Source organism: Phascolarctos cinereus, unplaced genomic scaffold, assembly GCF_003287225.1.
Source record: "Phascolarctos cinereus isolate Bilbo 61053 unplaced genomic scaffold, phaCin_HiC Scaffold_9;HRSCAF=440, whole genome shotgun sequence".
NCBI lineage: Eukaryota > Metazoa > Chordata > Mammalia > Diprotodontia > Phascolarctidae > Phascolarctos > Phascolarctos cinereus.
In genome coordinates, this window is record NW_027556402.1 from 135,104,286 (window position 1) to 135,113,064 (window position 8,779).

Sequence of the window (8,779 nt, forward strand, 5' to 3'; positions counted from 1 at the left end):
TTGCCTGCAGTCACACAGCTGGAAAGTATCTGGGGCCAGATTTGAACTAAGCTCTTCCTACTTCCAGGCATAGTGCTCTATCCACTACATTTACCTGTCATACACCACCCCAGTCTTTGGGGAAAATGGTTTCAAACTTGAAACTTGAAACCATTCCCTCTTAGATGTCATATATCTACTGCTATGCTGGGTTAAGCAACTGGTTTGGAGCTTCACTCCTCACTTGCCTTGGCCTACAAACTCTGGCATAACTCCCATCACTGGGTCTCTGACAGATTGCTCTTTAAAAGCTCATAATGTCACAGTACAGAGTATGATCTTCAATACTCCACCTAAAGCAGAAAAAAACATGAGAGAAATGATTATGAATAATCAATGATTTAGGAAGATCCAGAGTTTCCCCTTTTTCTATAGTCCTTATTTTAAAGTTCAGTCTCTTAAAGGACATTGAATTAACTTTCCTCAATGTTTGTCAGACCCCATCCAACCATACAAGGAATTTAATCTCATTTTGTTCTACTCAAATTTGGAGATAAATTCTTTGATTTGATTGCCCAAGGCTGGGGGTAATTTAGAAGTAAATGACATGATCAAAGTTCATTAAAATAGGTCCAACCCCTCATTGTAATATTCATTCTCTCATTAATTGTTAACCAATCAAAGTAGATTATCTCCTTCTGGGACACCTTCCAAAAGCATATAAGCCATGAGCCCATCATCATGATGGTCTTTGGCATTTGAGAGTACCACTGACTTCTTTTATTAATAGCATGCTAGCCTTATTAATACAATGATTAAATTTCTCAGAAACTATATCTTTTGAACTTTTTAAATGTCATGAACAGATGCAATAGAGACACACGGTAGGAAGACCATGTGTTCATAGCTTTGTAAGGATGAGGATAGAGAAAGTACACTAGCTATGTCTTCCAACAGGAGGACTCACTCCAGTGCTTGCCTCCTTAGTCCAATGCAGCACTCAGGAAAGAGAGAGAGCAACTCATTTAGGTCAGTTAGTGTCATTTGATTGCATACTAGTTTTAATTCAGCAGCCAATTAAAAGTCTATTTCTTTGCCAAATAGCAGAACAAAAACAGTTAAAAAATACCTGCACATTCTCTAAGTAGAGAGTAGGGCCCTTTTGTTCAACAATTTTTAAAACTTAGCTCATCAAAGTCATATGTATGCTATGAGGACTGAGTCCTAGACTGCCGCTAGTTCTCATTGCATAGTTCCACTTTCATGCAATTGAACTTAGTGATGGAGGAAACAATCAGCTGTCTTATAATTGATATCTGCTTTGTACATGGGTATCTGCTTTGTACTTTTCACAGACAGAGAACAATGACAAAGAGCAGCACAATGGAAATGAGCAAACCCAGAACTTACCTTTCACTAATACTATGAATCATGGGTAATCCAGAGATTGGGAGAAGTTGATTAACACTTTAACAAACTTTTTATTATTTGCCAGGTGGGGAAATTCCAGGAGAATGTTTGTTTTCATTTAAATGATATTTATTTAGATTTATTTTATTAAAGATTTCCCAATTATAATTAAAAAAAAACCAAAAACCTTAACAATCATTTTTATTAAATTTTGAGTTCTAAAGTATCTCCTTCACTCCTGCCCCTCCACCCTACTTGAGGATGCAGGCAAATTGATTTTAATCACATACACACACACACACACACACACACACACACACACACACACACACACACACACATACATATACACATTCTTTGGACAGCCAAGTAGCATAGTGGACAGAGTGCTGGGTCATAAGTCAGTAAAACTCATCTTCCTGAGTTCAAAACTGGCCTCCGACAATTATTAGCTATGTGACCCTGGGCAAATCACTTAACCCTGTTTGCCTCAGTTCCTTATCTGCAAAATGACCTGGAGAAGAAAATGGCAAATCACCTCAGTATCTTTGCCAAGAAAACTGCAAATGTGTTCATGAAGAATCAGGCACAACTATAATTACTGAGCAACAACATACATGTGAGATCATGCAAAACAAATTTCCAGATTAATTATGTTGCAAAATAAAACAAAATAAAAAGTTTAAAAAGTATTCTTCAGTCTGCAGAGTTTATCAGTTTTCCCTCGTGAAGTGGATAGCATCTTTCATCATGAATCTTTCCAAAGTATCTTGGATCATTGTGTGATCAGAGTAGCTAAATTATTCACAAATGATCTTTGTACAATATTGCTGTTACTGTGTGCAGTGTTCTCCTGGTTCTGCTCACTTCACATCAGTTCATATAAGCCTTTCCAGATTTTTCTGAAACCATCCAGCTCATTATGTCTTTCTTTTTTTTTTGACGGCACTGAAAATTGATTTTTAATGATAAATTACAACTCGGACACAGGGCAGGTAATGGGGCTAGAGCTGGATTGCCTGTGGGCTTGCATTGTGCTGATGGTCTGCTCAGGAGCTGGGGCCCAATGCCAGGTCTTGCCAAGAGGCTTCTCAGGCTTGGAGACTGGCGATCTGGGAAGGCAGCAGGGCCTTTTTGTTGCAGGGGAAGCAGTAGGGTGACTCCTTTAAACATACTGTTGCTGTTGCTGCTGCTGCTTCTTGGTGGCTGCCTTGCTGGCCAGGTCCTTGGCCTTCTCAGTAGCTGCCAGAGCAGTTTCCTTCACTTTCTCAGTTGCTTCCTTAACTGTTTCAACAAGTGTCTTAGAAGGATCCTCACCTTGCAGTTTGGCCAAGATGTACTCAAATCCTTCGATGGTCTTGGTCACGTTACTTTTGAATCGAGCTAAGCCAAACTCCTGTACAGCTCTGGAGACCCCGAGCAAACTGGAAGAGACCTAGGCCTCCCGTAGGATTTCAGTCCAGCCACTGTTTCCCAGGGTTCATACAGTAAACACATCTTTCCTCCACCACCGTCAGCCGGGCATGGTTGATGTTCCAGGTGAAAGTGGCCATGGTCTGGTTCTCTGGGTCCACGATAGAGTCCTCGAGGATGTACACTGAGTGAGCTACATTAGCAGGAAAGAAGCGCTCCACCCAGCGGGGCATCCTGTTGGTCTTTGTAAGAAGCCTCCTGGACAGCAGCTTCTGATCTGGAGTCACCTCCCGGTGCACAATATCCTCTGTCAGCGCATGCTTGCTATAGGGGTTGGGGTAACGCTGCCAGAAGGCAACAAACACTTGGTCCCAGGAGCCCCGGAGCACGCTCTGCCCCAGGAAATACTTCACCACCGTCGTAGCGGGGGTGGGGGCTGGGGCAGCGTCAGGGGGCGCAAAGCATCGGGGGTGGGAGGGTGGAAGAGAGGTGGGTCGCCGGGCTCGCGCCCTCCGTCACTGTCCCAAAGCCGCGGTCGCTGCCGCCTCCACCGCCACAGCCATTGCCACCGCCGCCATGAGGGGGTGTCCCAGCTCATTATTTCTTATAGCACACTAGTATTCCATCACAATCATATGGTACAGTTTGATCAGCGATTCCCCAATTAATGAGTATCCCCTCAATTTCCAGTTCTTTGCCACCACAAAAAGAACTATAAATATTTTTGTACACATGAGTACTTTCATGTTTTATTTAATCTCTTTGGGGTATAGACGTAGTAGTGGTATTGATGAGTTAAGGGGTATTCATAATTTTATATACCTTTGAGCATGGCTCCAAATTTCTCTCTAGAACAGTTGGATCAATTAATATTCCCACCAACAGTAGTTTAGTGTCCCGATTTATCCATATCTCCTACAGCGTTTGTCGTTTATGCTTTTCTGTTGTATCGTCCAGTCTGTTGGGTGTGAAGTGGTACCTTAGAGATGTTTTAATTTGCATTTCTCTAATCAGTAGTGATTTAGAGCATTTTTTCCCATGTAATTCTTGATGGCTTTGATTTCTTCTGAAAACTGCCTATTCATATCCTTTGATCATTTATCAACTGGGCAATGACAATATGTCTGTGTGTGTGTACGTAAGTTTATGTGTGTGCATATATATATATACATATATATATACATATATACACACACACATATACACACACACACACACACACATATATATATACATACACATTTCTATATATTTGAGAAATAAGAACTTTATCAGAGAAACCTGCTGTAACACCCCCCTCCCCAGTCTCCTGTTTTTCTTCTAATTTTGGCTGCATTAGTTTTATTTGTGCAAAAGCTTTTCTGGTTCATAATTCACTTTATCTGTCTTTTGGTCGTAGATTTCCTCCTTATCCATATATTTGACAGTTACATTTTTCCATGTTTGCCAAATTTGCTTATGATATCACCCTTTATATCTAAATCCTTTATTCATTTTGACCTGATCTTGGTATATAGTGTGAGATCTTAATCTATACCTATTTTCTGCCAAACAACTTTCATATTTTCCCAGCAATTTTTGAGGTCTTACCCCCAAAGCTTAGATCTCCTGGTTCATCAGACACCGCATTATTATGGTGGTTTACTATTGTATATTTGTACATAAAAACAACAAGTCCAAAAGACCTGAGTTCAATTCCAGGTGAGTCACAACCTCTCTTTGCCTTAATCCTTGGACTTTCTCCAATGGCCAACCACTCCAATATCTTTGCCAAGAATATCCCATATGGAGTCACAAAGATTTGAACATGAGTGAATGACTAAATAGCAATTGTATACCTATTCTTTTCCATTGATGCACCACTGATCTGTTTCTTTGCTAGCACCAGATTGTTTTCATGATTACCACTTCATATTATAGTTTTAAATCTGCAACATTTTTTATTGTTTCTCATGATATTCTTGCCCTCTTTTTATCCTCCATGAATTTTGGTACTATTTTTCTTAGCTTTATAAAATAATTCCTTAGTAGTTTAATTGTATGGCACTGAATAAGTAAATGAACTTAGGTAAAGTGGTCATTTTTATTATATTGGTTTGGCTACCCATGAGCAATTAATTTCTCCAATTGTTTAGATCTGTCTTTATTTGTGTGAAAAGTATTCTGTAATTGTGTTCATATAATCCCTACACTTGACAGATAGACTCCCAATTTTATGTGTCTGCCTTTATTTTAAATGGAATTTCTCTGTCTCTTCCTGCTGGATTTTTATTGGTAGTATATAGAAATGCTAATGATTTATGTGGGTTTATTTTTTATCCTACAACTTTGCTGAAGTTATTGTTTCAACTCATTTTTTTAGTTGATTCTCTGGGGTTCTCTAACTATACCATCATATCATCTTTGCATATTTTTATTCTTCAATCTCTTTTTTCTTGTCTTACTGCAATAGCTAGCATTTTAGTACATAACTAGTGACATTTACTAAGCAATCTACTTTGCCAACATTTATGCCCCTCATGACTGTTCCCTGTAGATATGACTTTAATTTGGCAAGAAGAAGCAGAACACATATTTTGAAACCTGTTCTAGTAAATCCTGTTTGTTACCATTGCCATTGTAATGACAAAAGTTCTTAAGAACTCCTTTGGATAACATACAATATGGTTGAGGCTTCTTACAATTTATGCCAATAGTCAAAAGCATTGGGTGTATATCTTTCCACATTGCCCTAAGAAACAAACAGACAAAAAAAGATGCTTCTATTCCTCTTATCAGTATTATGCTAAAATTCAGAAGACTGATTACAACAAAAGTTTCAATAGCATATTTTTGTGAAACCATTTATTATGCTGCACTGTTTGATGCCATGTAGTATATTGCACCTATAAATCAGGTGCACCAAATTATTTAATGATGCATTAACTGTAGAATTTCACTTACATTATGGTGCTTTAGCTGATGTTGAATGCTTTTTCCAATAGCTTAATTCATCCCTGAAGTACCAAAGTAGGTATATTCATCTATCACTGTACTGCAAAGAGTTTGAGCTGCAGTCTTCTTATCTCTTCTCTGTCTTATAAAAACTCTCAGTTTGGAACTAAATTATAACTCTGTCCTCACAAATGTCCTTCTCCTCTATCAATTATGTCTGGGCAAAAAATCCTTAATTCTGTATTGTTTTAAATTAATCTATCCTTGGTTAATCCACAAAGTAGGTTTTGTAAAAAGAAAAAGAAAAGATTTAAATAATATCATTAGACTTTGTATAAAGCAATGTTGTATCATGGTTAAATTGGGACTATATTAAACAAAAACACTTAACCTTCATATAAATCTTCATGTTTTAAGAGCAATTTTCTCATGACAACCCTATTAGAAAAATAGTACAACTCTTATTACCTCAACTTAATAGATAAGGAAACAGCATCAGAGAAGGGAAATGTAAGTGAAAGAACCAATGGTCAAAACTCAATAAATATTTATTAATTGTATATTATATGTCAAGCATTGTGCTAAGTTTACCTCAGGTTAAAGGCATTCCCTCTCTAACTGAAAATCCAATTGAAGAAAAGGTTCTGAATGTGATGAGGTTATCTCCAAGGAGATCAAGGGTACTACAACTGTCCATCTATACAGGAAAAGGAAATAGGTTGTCCTGTTACAACCACAGAGTCAGTCTCTTTCTTAATCATTGTCAACAAGATTCTTGCCAGAGTCCTTTTTAATAGGCTGAGCCATCACCTGGAAAATGGTCATCTATTTGAGAGCCAGTATGGCTTCAGAAACTGCTAAGGAATGACTGACATGGTGTTTGCTGAATGAGATCTCCCGGAGAAATGGCAGGAGCAGAACAGAGATCTGTACATAACATTAGTCAATCTAATCAAGGTGTTTGATACTGTCATTCATGAGGATCTGTGGAAGATCATGGCGAAATTTGGTTGTCCAGGTTTTATCAGGATTGTATGCAAACTTCATTATGGCATGCTTGCATGATTTCTGGATAATGGACAATGTTCTCATACTTTCCTAGTCACCAGTGGAGTGAAACAGGGATATGTGCTTACTCCCATGCTTTTTAGAATGATGTTTTCAGCAATGTTGTCAAGATGCCTTCAACAAGGATGAAAACAGCATCAAGGTTCAACAGATCAACAGCATTAACTACTGTACCGATGGTAAATTATTTAACTTGAAAAGGCTATAAGCCAGTATTAAGGTGGAGGGAGACTTGGTTCACAGATGATTGCACACTCAATATAGCTTCTGAGGCTGAGATGCAGCAAAGTATGGATTAATTCTATGCCTCTTATGCTAATTTTGGCCTAATAATTGACAAAGAAAACACAGGTTTACCAGTCAGCACCACACCATCCATATATGGAACCATTGGTTACTGTAGGTCTGCACAACTTGCAGCCCACTGACCACTTGAGACCTTCGCCAAAGGATTTTAGGCAGCCTGCGAAAAATGTAGAGAAAAACATCCTCTACATTTTTCATGGGCCACCCAGAATCCGTTGGTGTGCCTGCAGGCTGTAAGCAGCCTGTAGGCTGTGTGTGGGTTATGGCAAATGGAAAAATATTGACTTCTGTGGATAAGTTCACATACTTTGGCAGTATGCTTTCCAGGGATGTACACACATATGATGAGGTTGATGAACACATTACTAGAGATAGCTCAGCATTTTGGAGGCTCCAAAAGAATGTGTGGGAGAGAAGAGGTATTAGGCTGCTTACCAAACGAAAGGTCTACCGAGCCATTGTACTGATCTCATTGTTGTATGCCAGTGAAACCTGGACAGTTTACCAACTCGATGCCGCAAACTTAAATCACTTCTATTTGAATCGTCTTAAGAAGATTCGGAAGATCACCTGGTAAGATAAGGTACCAGACATTGAGATAATTTCTCAAACTGAACTGCTAAGCATTCAAACTCTACTGCAGACAGTACAACTCTGATGGGCTGGCTAAGTTGGTTGAATGGCAAAAAAGTATATTTGCATAAAAGACTATTTCACGGAGAACTTAGACACAGCAGTCACTCACATGGTGATCAGAAGAAGTGATGCAAGGACATTCTCATGGTCTCTCTGAAGAACTTTGGAATCAATTGTGAGAAGTGGGATATGGAGGTACAGGATGGTCCAGCATGACTTGCCCAGATCTAGGAAGGCACTGTGCTTTATGAGCAAAGCAGAATTGCTTAAAAGAAATCCAGACTGCACAAATTTAGAGACATCTCCTCCCAAGTGTTCAAATGGACTATTTGTGTTCAACCTGTGGTAGAGCCTTTGGAGCTCATATTGGGCTTGTTGGTCACACCCAGATGCACTGTACACTGACCCCAACATTGTGATGTCATTTTTGAGCGTGAAGGTTGAACAATAAGCGCTGGGGAAACAAGTAGAATATTCCCTGCCCGGAAGAAGCTTACCATCTTCTAGGAGAAAACAGTATACAAAAGGAAGCAGAAGAGTGGGTGAGACAACATAGGGAACGCTGAGTGATGTTGATGGAGCAGCTGCTGGGAAATGAAAGTGTGGCTGGACATTCTGAGCCCCCTAAACTGAGGTTTTGGGAGGAGTTTTTGTTCTGACCTTTATCCTCAAGACCTTTAGGTTTTGAGTGCCAAAGCTGAAGCCGTCTCAATGATAATGTGATCTCTGGTGATGAGCTTATCCTGGAGGAAGTATGATATTGATGGAGTAAAAACCAAGCAGAATATCTAATGGGAAATGAAGGGGAACCAAATACATCTACGTCTTCTGGCTCCACATGTAGTGTTCTTTATAATGTACTACATATTTGATTTCTTTGGTTAATCTATTTCTAGGGAAGCTTTGAATTCTAGATTTTCACTTTTACGGTATCTGATATCCTTTGATACATAGAAATGTTTAGTTTTCCTACAATTCAGTAGAGATTATTTGTCATGAATTTTACTTCTAAGTTATTTTTAAAATCAGGAAC

The 8,779-nt window shown here is 38.9% G+C and overlaps 1 pseudogene; it reads right to left on the reverse strand.

The window, feature by feature from the left end:
• Nucleotides 1-2,431: 2,431 nt before the first annotated feature.
• Nucleotides 2,432-6,783, reverse strand: LOC110217448 (PRELI domain-containing protein 1, mitochondrial pseudogene; annotated as a pseudogene).
• Nucleotides 6,784-8,779: the final 1,996 nt, after the last annotated feature.